We start from the raw sequence: 12,753 nt of genomic DNA, 5'->3' as shown, positions 1-12,753 counted from the left end.
CTAACTTATCCAAAATCTTGGTGGCAAATGAATCTTTAGCATACTCTAAAATTATGGAGACTTTCCAATCAGCAGAGATAGATGATAAGGAACACAAAGTGGGCTTTCTTGAGAGAGCATCAACAACTACATTATTCTTTCCTTTCATGTATTCAATATCAAAATCATAAGCTTGCAATTTGCGTACCCATTTTTGTTGACGATCATTCAAATCCCTTTGGTTCAAGAAGAACCTGAGGCTATTATGGTCTGTCTTTACAATGAATCTCCCACATACCAAATATTGTCTAAACTTATGAAGTGCATGCATGATTGCCAACATTTCCTTATCATAGATGGAGTACCCTTTCTCTGATTGATTTAATTTTTGACTCTCAAATGCTATTGGATGTCCCCTTTGAGTTAGGACAGCCCCTATACCTTCTCCCAAAGCATCACATTCAACAACAAAAGGTAAAGAGAAATCTAGAATTGCAAGCACAGGGCATGAACTCATTACCTCCTTAAGCTTATCAAATGTTTTTTGTGCCTCTTCTATCCAAACAAAAGCTCCTTTCTTTGTCAAATCAGTCAAGGGGGCAGCAAGCTGAGAAAATCCCTTGGCAAATCTCCTATAGTAGCTACACAACCCAAAGAAATCCCTCAACTGTGTAAGATTAGTGGGTGGAGGCCAATCCAAAATTGCTTGAATTTTTTGTTGATCAACCTGTACTCCTTTAGAGCTTATAATATGTCCCAAATATAGGATCTCTATCAAACCAAACTCACATTTAGATAGCTTAGCATAGAAGGATTTCTGCTCCAAGATTCCCAAAACAATGTCTATGTGCTTTAGATGCTCTTCCCATGTTTTACTGTATATCAAGATATCATCAAAAAATACCAAAACAAATTTTCGAAGATGCTGACTGAATACCTTATTCATACAAGATTGGAATGTTGTAGGTTCATTAGTGAGTCCAAATGGCATAACAAGAAATTCAAAGTGCCCATAGTGACATCTGAAAGCAGTCTTTTCCACATCTTCACTCCTCATTCGGATTTGATGGTAGCCTGATTTTAAGTCAATTTTTGAGAAGTATACAGCACCATGTAACTCATCAATGAGTTCATCTATGCGTGGTATGGGATACCTATTTTTTATGGTCTTCTTCTTTAGAGCCCTGTAGTCTATACACATTCTCATTGTACCATCCTTTTTCTTGACAAGTACCATAGATGATGCAAATGGACTAGAGCTAGGCCTTATGAATCCCATGTCCAGGAGTTCTTTAATAGTTTTTTCAATTTCTTCCTTATAACCTCTTGGATGGTAGTATGGGGTTTTTATAACTGGTTTGGCACCCTGTTCTAACTCTATAACATGCTCAAAACCTCTATCTGGTGGTAATCCTGGAGGCAAATCATTGAAAACTATACTATGCTTATCAAGAATATTTTGAATTTCAAAATGGAAATTACCTTGATTCTTTGGAGAGCTTGTTGGTTGGATTATGACTCCTGCTGCCCATGTTACTTGTCCTCTTCGAAAAGTCCTCTCCATCCTTTTTGTAGAGACCGCCTTAGGTGCTCCATTCGATAACCCTCTCAATATGACTTCTTTCCCATTGGAATGAAATTTAAACTCCATAGTTTGATGGTTCATGTAATAGCCTCCGATAGAGTGCAAACATTGAACACCCAATACAAGATCTGTCTCCCCAATACCAACCACATAGAAGTCATCACATAACTCATAATCTCCTAAGGTCATCTTGAGTTGTTTCACCACCCATGTGCAAGGCATAGTGAATCCATCAGCTACAGTAACATTGAATCCCTCAAAATCTTATGCTTTAAGCCCTCTTTTCATGACAAATCCCTCATCAATAAAATTGTGAGTTGCCCCACTATCAAGAAGAACAGTCAACCTTTGCCCTGCTAGTACCCCTCGAATTCAGAAGGGATGGTATCTTGGGACTCCTGATAATGCTGCTAAAGTGCCATCCTTGCTGATTTCTTTTACTTTCTCTTCTTCTACCTCCTCCTTAGTATCATGAAATTCCTCATGCTCATCTGAAGCAACTTCAATATAGTGCACTTGACCTTTCCCCAAACATCTGTGTCCTGGAACCCATGGTTCTCTACAAGTAAAACAAAGCTTTTTCCTTCGTAATTCACTCCTAGTCTCTTCATCTACCTTCTTTTTTGCCACATTTGTCACATCTTTTGGTGGTAGTGTTGGGAAAGTCTTTTTCTGAAAATTTCCCTTATGTTGCCAAAGATTTGGGGGTTTTTGATTAGTGATTGATTTCATAGGCACGTAAGTTTCAAGTTGTAAGCTTCTTTTGATAGCTTCCTGTAAGGTTGAGGGTGAGAAAGCCTTAACCAAACCCTTAACAGAATCTTCTAAACCATCAAGAAAAAGATAAACGATCCTCTTTTCACTCATATCAGGTACCATAACATCCACTTTTTGAAATTCTTCTATATACTCATTAACTGATTTGGTTTGCTTCAACTTTGACAATTCTTTAAAGTACTCTTCATCATCCTTGAGGTCAAATCTATCTATCACCCTTTGACTGAAATCTTCAAATGTAGTTACCTGATCGTGACCTTGAGTAGTCATTCCATGATACCACCAATCGTAGGCTGCATCTTCCAAGTGTAGACTTGCAAATTGAATGGCATCACTCTATTTCATGGGGTTAAGTGTGAAGAAAGTTTATAATTTTTGTAGCCATGCTCTAGCTGAAATTTTATTTGTTCCATCAAAAGTAGGTGCTGTAAACTTGCTTATTTTATTTTTGAGCTCTCTTCCACTTGTGTCATGCTCCCTCCTGTTCTCTTTCTTGGGCATCAAAGCGTTCATCATATCCACATATTCTCTAAAAGGAACTGAACTATGAAAGTCATCATCTAAGCCATTGTAAGTAGCTCTTAATGTAATCAAATTACCTGTAACCTCTTCCACTGGATTAATGGCTGGATTTGGTACTGGTGGCTCATCTGTAGGCAAGAAAATAGATTTGGTTGATTTAGATGGTGTGGATCTCCCATTTCTTGGCTCCTCTGAAGTGCTCCCTTTCTCATTAATAGATGCAATTCCTTGTAATTTTTCTGTCAATATTCGCAAAGCCTCTCTAGTTTTCGCCAAACCATCCACTGTTTGGTTCTGAGTATTTTGGATGTCTTGGAAGAATTTCTTTGCCATCTCATCTGGATCAGCCATACTTTTTTCTTCCTTGGATTTTGTACTTTTTCTTTCAACTGGGGGTTTGATCAAAATTTCTTTATTCTTTTGTCGCTGCAAATATCTTTTTTCTCTTTCACTTAGTTGCATGCAATCATAAAATATGACATGCAAGATCTGGGTAGTTATCAAAACTTGACATGCAAGATCTGGGTAGTTGTTAAAACTGACATGCAACTTCTACAAACCCTCAGGCTGGCAAGATCACGGCTCTGATACCACTGTAATGTCCCTTTACTGATTTCTTATGATATTTCTAGCCTCAAATCAGAACTTTAAAATCAAACAACCAATATTACAAAGATCTGCCAATTTCCCAATAAAACCCAAATCGGGTATGTCCAAATTAGTGCCAAAAACTTCACAACTTCACAAATTATTAATAAATATGAAAATGGACATTTTTACAGAAATTTCAGCAGCATAACAGCCTACAAAATGACATTTCCAGATTTGTATAGCCTTTAAACAACAGCTCACAAATGTAGGGCAAAACTATGCTCAATCGGGCTCCTGAAATTAACACAAAAAATGCCCGAAAACACCACAAAACACTCATAAACTATCTCAGAATTTTAATCATGACCCAATACATATATTCAGCCCTATTTTAACATCATAAAGTCTGAAATACAGCAGCAAACCAAACTGATATGAAACACTCAACTGAAAACCCAAACTCAAACCAAAAACAACCTCGAAAACACCCAAATCGGCACTATTCAACACAAAGGCAAACTCTGTATGAGCATGCACATGGAATGGCTTCAAACTCCCGTCCTTAGCCTTCTTGGAAACCTGCAAACTCCCATTCTTGGGTCTCCTTCTCCACAGGTTTGGCAGCCTCTGAAGAACAACAAGAAAATTAGCAAGAATCAAGATGTAGAATGAGCCCAAAATGCCTCCAAACCCCTTTTAAAGAGTGCATAACCCTAACTCACATCCAAGAGGGGTTAATAAAATATAATTTAATAATAATTTTTATTTATTAGTCCATTGGTTTCCAAAGATTAGCCCCTTTTTCCGAAATTTCACCTTTTTGGAGCCTGCTTGCCTTAACAAAGTTTTTTTTTTTTTTTTAAAATTATTTGAATAGGGGACATGACACTTGGTTTTGCAGGTACAAAGAAAATTTGAGAGAATTATAAAGATGGAAGCTCCATATAATATTGATTCCTTTGCATTATGAGGCCCTATGCTAGAGATCTTCCTGTGTAATTTTGTTAGCAATAGAGTTCTTAGAAGCCTCCAAATTAAAGGACTCTTCTTTGTGTTCCAGAAGTTGTAGATACTATTTGAGGGCAATAATCTCTGCACAACCCTCATGATTGAGGCATCCAAGTTCAAATTTACTACTGAAATCATGATTAGAAATGAAAAATAAATTGGGTATTTCATCCTTGATTTCATTGAAGGCATAATTTGTTGCAAAGAGAACAGTCATGTAAGGCCCACAAACCTTATATCTGCTAAAAACATACTAATGAACACCCCACTTTGCTACATTAATTGCTCCATGTAGGGTGAAGACCACACCATCCACAATCACTTTGGTTCTCTTGCATCCTTTGTTCTTCCTAACAAATTCCACTAATTTTTTCAAATCTAGAATTTCTCCCAAAACATTGGAAACATGCAGGACTGCTAGAATTTTAGTCTTAGTGGATAAGATCTTACTAAGAGATTCCAAGTTTGAGCTGAAATCTTCATTCACCATCCAAAACTTGAGCTTTAGCATTTTCTCCTTTACGAGTTTAACCCCACGAACTAACATTCGCTTATGATTGGTCCCATGAACAATCACTTCATCTCCTTCTGCAATGAATTTCAAGTAATAGTTATTCAAGTTTTTCAAAAGCTGAGAAAATGAAGGTCCTAATGCAACCTCTCCAACTTCTTCAACATTCACAAAAGTCTTCATGAAACTATGAGCCAATTCTACCACTTCATTTGCTCTCATGGAAAGGTCATATCCAACTCCTAGTTGAACATACCTAAATTTCATGTAATTAGACATGGAATCTATGACCACATCAGGACACTAGCTATTCCCTTAATTTTCCATGTAAATTGGGTTATTTGGATTTTTTTTTGCATTGAAGTATGAGAACTGCTTCCTTAGCCTATTGTAGATTGGATCCATTTGGGTGTTATTTGAGACTCTTTGTGCCTTATTTATGTTAATTGAGAAAGCTAGTATCCCTTAAGGGAATCAATGCCTTATTAATGTCAAAATTCATATTAGACATTGTAAAGAAACTACTTGGCATCTCAAAAATTGTGTAGAAATCCAATGGTAGGACATCTTAACTCTGGTTAAAGTCATGTTAGAGGTAAAGTGTAAAAAGTCCTTAGATTGGGTCCCATCCAACTATGATCAATTGTGTCCCATTTTACAAGCAGGTAAAAAATTTCATGTCATTACCTTTTACATGTGCATGATTGTATGAGCACTAGTAGATTTAGTAGGGCTCTTCTAGTGGAAAATAGCTACAATAATGCATTTTATTTTTTGTGTTTTTAGATGACAAGCTTAGGGGAAAGGATAATATTGGAGGCTCATGTGTTTTTTTATAGTCAAGATTGGTGTTCATACTATATTCCCCATTATTTGTCATTCCACAAGCCAATGTTGGGAATTGGGAATTGGAAGATATAGGAGGAACTCAAGTGCTATATTAATCAGGTTCTTTCCTTTTTCTGTTTGTAAGAACTTTACTTTTCATGTTGCAAAGCCTTTATGAAATGGGAATTGATGTTGGATTCTTAAAGTTTTTCTTGAAATTATTTATTAGCAACATGTTCTTGTTTGTGCAATTGTGAATGTCTTGTAAATGCATATTGTAGCTAGTAAAAGAGGATCTAAATTCATCTAGTTGTTTGTACACTCGTAATAGTAGAAGAATGATATCACCCCTTGATTTCCTTAATCAAGCACCCTATGATTTTTTCATAAACTTAGAACCTCCTATTTGAGTATGGCATCAATGGGTGTAGTATGAGTCTCAAAATTATAATGGTGCAAATCAATTTCAAAGAGAAGTATTAGATGCATATCCAAGTCATCACCTCTACAAACTAGACACACTTTCTCTTGAACTAATGAATTGAACATATTTAATAATATCATGAATTAGTTTTTCAAGTTTAAATGTATTATCCATGTGAATAGGTGTGGATCTCTCCTTTTTTGATGTAGCTTCCTTGGTCTTTAGAAAATTTCTCCATATTTCAATTATCTCACTATGCAAGTTTTTGACTATCCTCAATAAGAATTCTTGTAGGTCTAGTTTTCACTCCAAACTACTTCTTGTGAACTTCATACATTACTTTAGCATCCTCGATGCTCAACTCAGGTTGTGCCTCCATTAGATCCTTCTCAATTTTATTTTTTCTATTTGTAGTGGTGAGACCAAGTAGTGTCAATTAATTGGTAGAATTCATTAGAAATGAATAAATGTATGTGCAAGGTTCTCTATTGAACCTATAAAAATGATGCATAATTGCATCTTCCAACATCTTCCTATCCTCATCATCCCAAAAGTGTATCTCTATTTTCTTTTGCAAGTCCACTAGTATCTATAATACCTTTTGAAATATCATCAATGGTAGGTTCTTTCCTCATTACACCTTTCTTCTTTAGTTATGATGCTTCTCAGTCAGATTAAGTTTTTCCTACTTTTTCCTCTCTAGTCTACTTTTGGTCACTCCTTTACTTCCTATGAGTTTCCTTCTTAGAAATTGCCTGACCCATCCTTTTTACAAGTTTAGTCTTTATTTTTGTGGCTACCAATCTCATTTTATTTCTTTTCTTTCTTCTGTATGATGAAAGGATGTTAGATGATAGGTCTTCACTCCCCACTATAGGAGCACCTAAGTTGCCTTCTTTCTCACCACTAGTTCTCTATTCTTGGAAGAATTAGACCCTTCTAGTTTTACTTTTAGTCATCTATGTATTCAAATCCTTTTAAAAATATGTACCATCTTTCTCAAATGTCCCAATTTTTTCCCCTTTATGTCCATGGGTTTGGACATAAATTCATTAGCGTGTTGGCTAACATAGTCATCTTTTACCTTAGAGCCCTTAGCTAGAAACCAATGGATTATAGGTTCTATAGCCTACATGATACAAGTATCTATATCTACTAGGAAATTTTTTTAATCATTTTATACTTTTCTCTAATTTTAGTACAGGTTCCTTTATGTTTATGCATTTTAGATTGAAAATATTTAATGTAACCCCACATAATAGAATTGAAGTGCTCACCTAACTCCATTATGAATTCACCTATTTGTGGTAGTATCAGTCTGTCCCTGGACCATACAACTTTACCTCTAATTGGAAAGTAGTTTTTGATGTATAAAAAGATTCATACTACTAGGGATCCATATTTGAGTGATTTATTCTAATCTTTCTTTACCATTTCCATGTTTTCCAAAATATGTGTTATGGTCATCTCATATAGATCATACATCATATCCTCTTTGACTATCTAATGAGCAACAAGAATAGAACCACTAGACACATTTTTAGTTTGGATAGACTAGTTGACCTTTTAACCTATCACCATTTAAGTAAAATGAACCTTTGCATCTTTAAAATCATCAATTAATATTCTCCCTCCTATCATATTTGGATTTGGTTAGGTCTATCACCAAACTTGCTAGCATCTACCACGATGCACATGCTTTTGCTTGTGTTAAAATTTGTGTAAATTTGTGAATGATTGTATTCGGTATCCTATGTGGTTTATTCATCCACATGCATGGATCATATACTCAACTTAACACATATCATAGACAATATGAATTAAACTCAATAATAATATCCACTGCGCGTGTCAATACTTTGGTTTGCAGATATTTGTGCTAATCTTTTATTATTCCACCAACACACATACTATTTTAATTTTTCTTGATTGCTTCATATCTCATCTCTTCAATATTGGAATGAATATAGGATCAAAGATATTCAATCATCAACACTCTTGTAGGAATTACATATAAGGTATTACATGTATGCACTTCGACCATTTTGATAGGATGGATTTTGAATTCTGCTTGTGGAGTCTTTGCATTACTGACTAGGAAAATATTTTAACCATAATTTTTCATTTTATTTAATTGAAATGGTGCATAGATTAAAAAAAATGATAATCATAATGCACCAATTAGGGTGCATGGAAAGTTAATAGTAATTCTAATCACAATGCTCAATTCTATTATGATAATCACTTGATAGTTCTCACAATAGATTTCAAATGCTCAAAATAAATTAAAGGTGTGAAATGAAATGAAATTCCTCTATTTATCAATGAGAAGTAGACATTTTGGTCTTCAAAAATCTAAATAGTACCTTTACCAATAGTAGGAAAATTTCCTTTATATTGGTTAATGGATACTCACCAGTTAGTGCTTCTCCAATGGTTCATTCATATACATGTATACCTGAACCAAGTAGGAAGTTCAAATATAGGGATTTCTTATTTCTTAAATCCATTTCAATTATAGATAAATCATAGACCATTTCACTTTAATGTGCATGTGTAAATTGATGTAGCAACCCCATCGTTAAGGGCATCTAAAGCTTGAGCCAACCAATCTCCCACAAGCTTGGAAAAATAAGTGAATGAGATACATTAGAAACAATCTTTTTCCCCCTATTTCAATGTTAATTAATACAAAATCATTGTTAAATAATTATTTTATAATATGAGGACTTGTGTTTATCATAAATGGTGTGAAATGTAGAGCCAATTCCTCATATTTTGGCACATGTTGTCGGGTTGTTGAGCCCTATGCATCAGTTGGTTAAATTAAAATGTTGAAAATAATATGGAATTTATACTATCCACAATTATTTTTTGAGGATGAAATTGTAAACTAAGCTAGTAGTGAAAAATAGAGTGCATGGCATATTGCAAATGGTTCAATTCCTATTTAGTCACTAAACTCACAATCACTCAAATCTTTATTATGGGAAATAATTTGAATTCTAGTTATGACTCTTTGACTCCTTAAAATGCAATAGGTGAACTTTTTTTTCTACTAATACCTTTGTGGTATGTTATGACATGTGTGTTGATGTCATTATATAAATTTATCATTTCTTATTGATAGAGTATGCTATGGTCATATGCTATAAAGTTAAAACAAAACTTATAATGTTGGTTATAGATTAAAATGTGGCTTCCCTCCTGTGAAATCTGAACATCTTCATGTACAGAAAATAATGCATCAAAAATTACTTTATACAATTTAGAAAAATTTGTGCTTCTGTTTTTGTTCATAATTAAGTAATTGATTATACACCAATGTAAAGGATTTGAAAAATTAAGTGGACATAGCTCTTGCTTAGGTATGATTATCATTTGAATCTCTTCTCTTGAATTTGTGGTGTACAATGAATACTATTATGTTTTAGATTGTCATGTACTTGCTCATTATTAGTATCCAAAATTCTTGCTAAATCCTAAACTCTGTTCTTTAACTTAATTGGTGCTTGATGATAATTCCCTTGTATACAAAATTGGTACTTGTTTTTATTACAACTTCTACACTAACATGCATTGATAGTGTATAGAATACTCTGCTTGGTTAATAGGAATTAAATGTAATCTCACTCTTGTTAGAATAGACAAGGAAACACCATGCTTAATGATATAGACTGCAATACATGCAATGAATGTATATATAAATATTTAAGAATTACATTCTCTTTTGGTAGCATGTCTATGTTTATCTTTAAGAATTACATACTCTTGGCATGATACAAAATGTAAGAGGTTTACAAAATTGTTTGGAGAGTTAATCTTTAGGGGATTGGAGTGATGGAGCCCTAATTTTTAGGGTCTCCATTTATGCACTATCCCTAATATATTCATCCTATGATTAATATTGTTGTTCCAATTTACATATAAAACTTTGCAAGGTTTGCAAATTGATCATATATTTCATATTATTATAGACTATCTCGAATATGCTATAAAGGATTTAAAATAGTGGTAGAGATGAAAGTGAGTTCTATATCATGAAAATATTTATACTAAAATTAGTAGAAAAGTACAACTTTTCTAAGAACATGAATAAAAGGAAAAGAAAAGAACAAAGGAGCAACATAGCAAAAACTTATGTGGTGGATGGTAATATTTGAGTCTGGGCTTGCAACAAAAAATACACATTTCACACATCATACACCATCCTAACTAGAACCTGCTAGATATTAAATAATTTGAGAAGAAATATGAAAAAGAATTATAATTTCCACAAGGTTACATGGCAGAGTATCTATCTAGCATAGATAAGGGATGGCAAGTCAAGTCAAAGATAAATAAATTATATACATATATAACACATATATTGTACAAGAACATGGATTATATGTACAATTAAACAAACAAAAGGAGAGACAATGGAGGAGAAAGAGTCAAAAAAATTCTTTATTTGAACTCATAATAGAGATTTTAGAGATTCAGAAGTCTGAGAATATTAGATTTTTCATGCAAAGAGTGAGTTTGGGCAAACCTTGGAAGCTAGTTCAATAAGGGAAATGAATGCAACAACTCCCATAACTCATGCCAATTTTATCATCAGGGATTGGAAATTGGTTTGTGCCTTATTTGTGCTTGTCTTCCCATGTTCAAACCATTGGTTTGTAGGGTGGAACTCTAAAAATCATACTTCCTCTAGAAATAGAGACCTATTATGCCTAATTACCTAAGTGAGACACTTGAAACCCTACCTTATTTATGCTTTCAAACCTTAGTTTTTTAGTATGTATTGTAAGCACCAAAAGGGTACTTATATTTATGATTTATTCTCTAGGTTGTGTGGATTTATTTGTAGTAAAGTCCAATTTTCATCAAAAAGGGCTACTAGCCCAATTGAGTGGTTTTGCAAAGCAACAATGTGCTAAAAGTTTCATAGTTTGATTTTAGCCATTTAACCAATCCATTTATGACCTAAATAGACCATTACCTTGTGTATGAGTCTCCCTTGGCCATTTCATGAATTTTAGGGGTGTTATGCCAAAATTGGTCAAATAGTGCAATTTGAGCAACTTTTGATAAGTTGGCTTGTTTGTAGGGTTCCCTTGTGATTGGGGTTTTTCCTATTTGGGTGAGTGGTTGTGATAACCTAAGATTATCCATGAAGCACTTATGGTTGGTTCTTGCACTTTGATCATCATAAAGTCATTTGGTTGAAGGAACTTCAGTGAAGAGGGTCTTAGGACCAATTGATCATCATTTGATCTAACCCACTAGGGTCCATTGCATCAAAAACTGTACTCAAAAGTTGCTCCACATGAACCAATATTTTTCATCTTTACACAAGGTTTAACTTTCCTTGGTGACATAAATACCATACTTTTACTATTCAACATAACAATTGCCAAAAATGATGGCTCCATCCAATTCAACAACTTTAACCTTACTATTTTCACTTCATTTTTTTGGACTTCAATTGTGTTTATTGTCCATGGATAACTCATTTCCTTTGCATTAAGAGAATCCAATTCTATACTTTCTATGGTGTTTCATTGACCCATAACCATCTTCTTGTCATCATGAATGTCTTCTGCAACTTCATTCCTCTAATTGCTTATCAAAATAGTACTTGCTACCTGTACTTATTTTCCCACCAAAAATTGCTTTATTGATTCAAATTCCATGCATTACAACACCAAAAACCTTCCTAGGTTGAAGAAAATTCAATTTATAGGCCAAGCCTCTTGACCTTACATATTCACCTCTACTTGTTTGATCAAAATAGAATTGTGATTGTTGACCTTCCAAAATTGCAAGAAAAGTTGCATGACAACTTTTGCAACTTTTCAATATTTCCAAACAAATGACTTCAAATGCCTACCAAAACTTGATAAATCATGCAAGAACTCTAAAAAACATAAAATTGAAGATTTTTGGTCAACTCATAGTGTTGACTAACATTGACTAACCTACAACTTTCCCATAGGCCTTATTACAACATGCAAGAAATTTATGTAAAATGCATTCTAGGATGCTTGAGATTGACTTATTGCCATGTTTCAAATTGGAAACTTATTAATCATCATCTATTCTATCCAAAATTTTATGTTTGACCATCTTGTTTAGGACCTTCAACCCTTACACCACTGCCCCACTTTGGCTTTTTGTACATCAAACATATAAGAATTCCAATTTTTTGGAAGATTTAACAATTCTGAATTTATTGGAACCTTGTCCAACTCTTTTGCTTCTCCAACTTGCATTTATACAAATTATTTCTTTTTGTTTCTATGATTGGATTTTGGGAAGTGATACTTGTAATAAAATCTTTGGCTTCTTCTAACTTTTGTCCTTGCTTCCTTGCCAATTTCCTTAACAATAAATCTTTAACCACAAATACAGAAAATTTATGTAAGTGGACAAATTTTCATTGATTATAATATGGGTGAATTTGAGTGAGGTGACCAAAATTTTCTTTCAAAACCATATGTGTAGATATAAACATTAAGTACAACATGTCCAATATTTTTG

The 12,753-nt window shown here is 33.9% G+C and overlaps 1 pseudogene; it reads right to left on the bottom strand.

Moving 5' to 3' along the window:
• Positions 1–4,433: 4,433 nt before the first annotated feature.
• Positions 4,434–6,860, bottom strand: LOC149557333 (cysteine desulfurase 1, chloroplastic-like; annotated as a pseudogene).
• Positions 6,861–12,753: the final 5,893 nt, after the last annotated feature.

This window comes from Cupressus sempervirens, chromosome 5, assembly GCF_028749045.1.
Source record: "Cupressus sempervirens isolate cs-2001-9-10 chromosome 5, ASM2874904v1, whole genome shotgun sequence".
NCBI lineage: Eukaryota > Viridiplantae > Streptophyta > Pinopsida > Cupressales > Cupressaceae > Cupressus > Cupressus sempervirens.
This window is presented reverse-complemented; position numbering and strand designations above follow the sequence as displayed.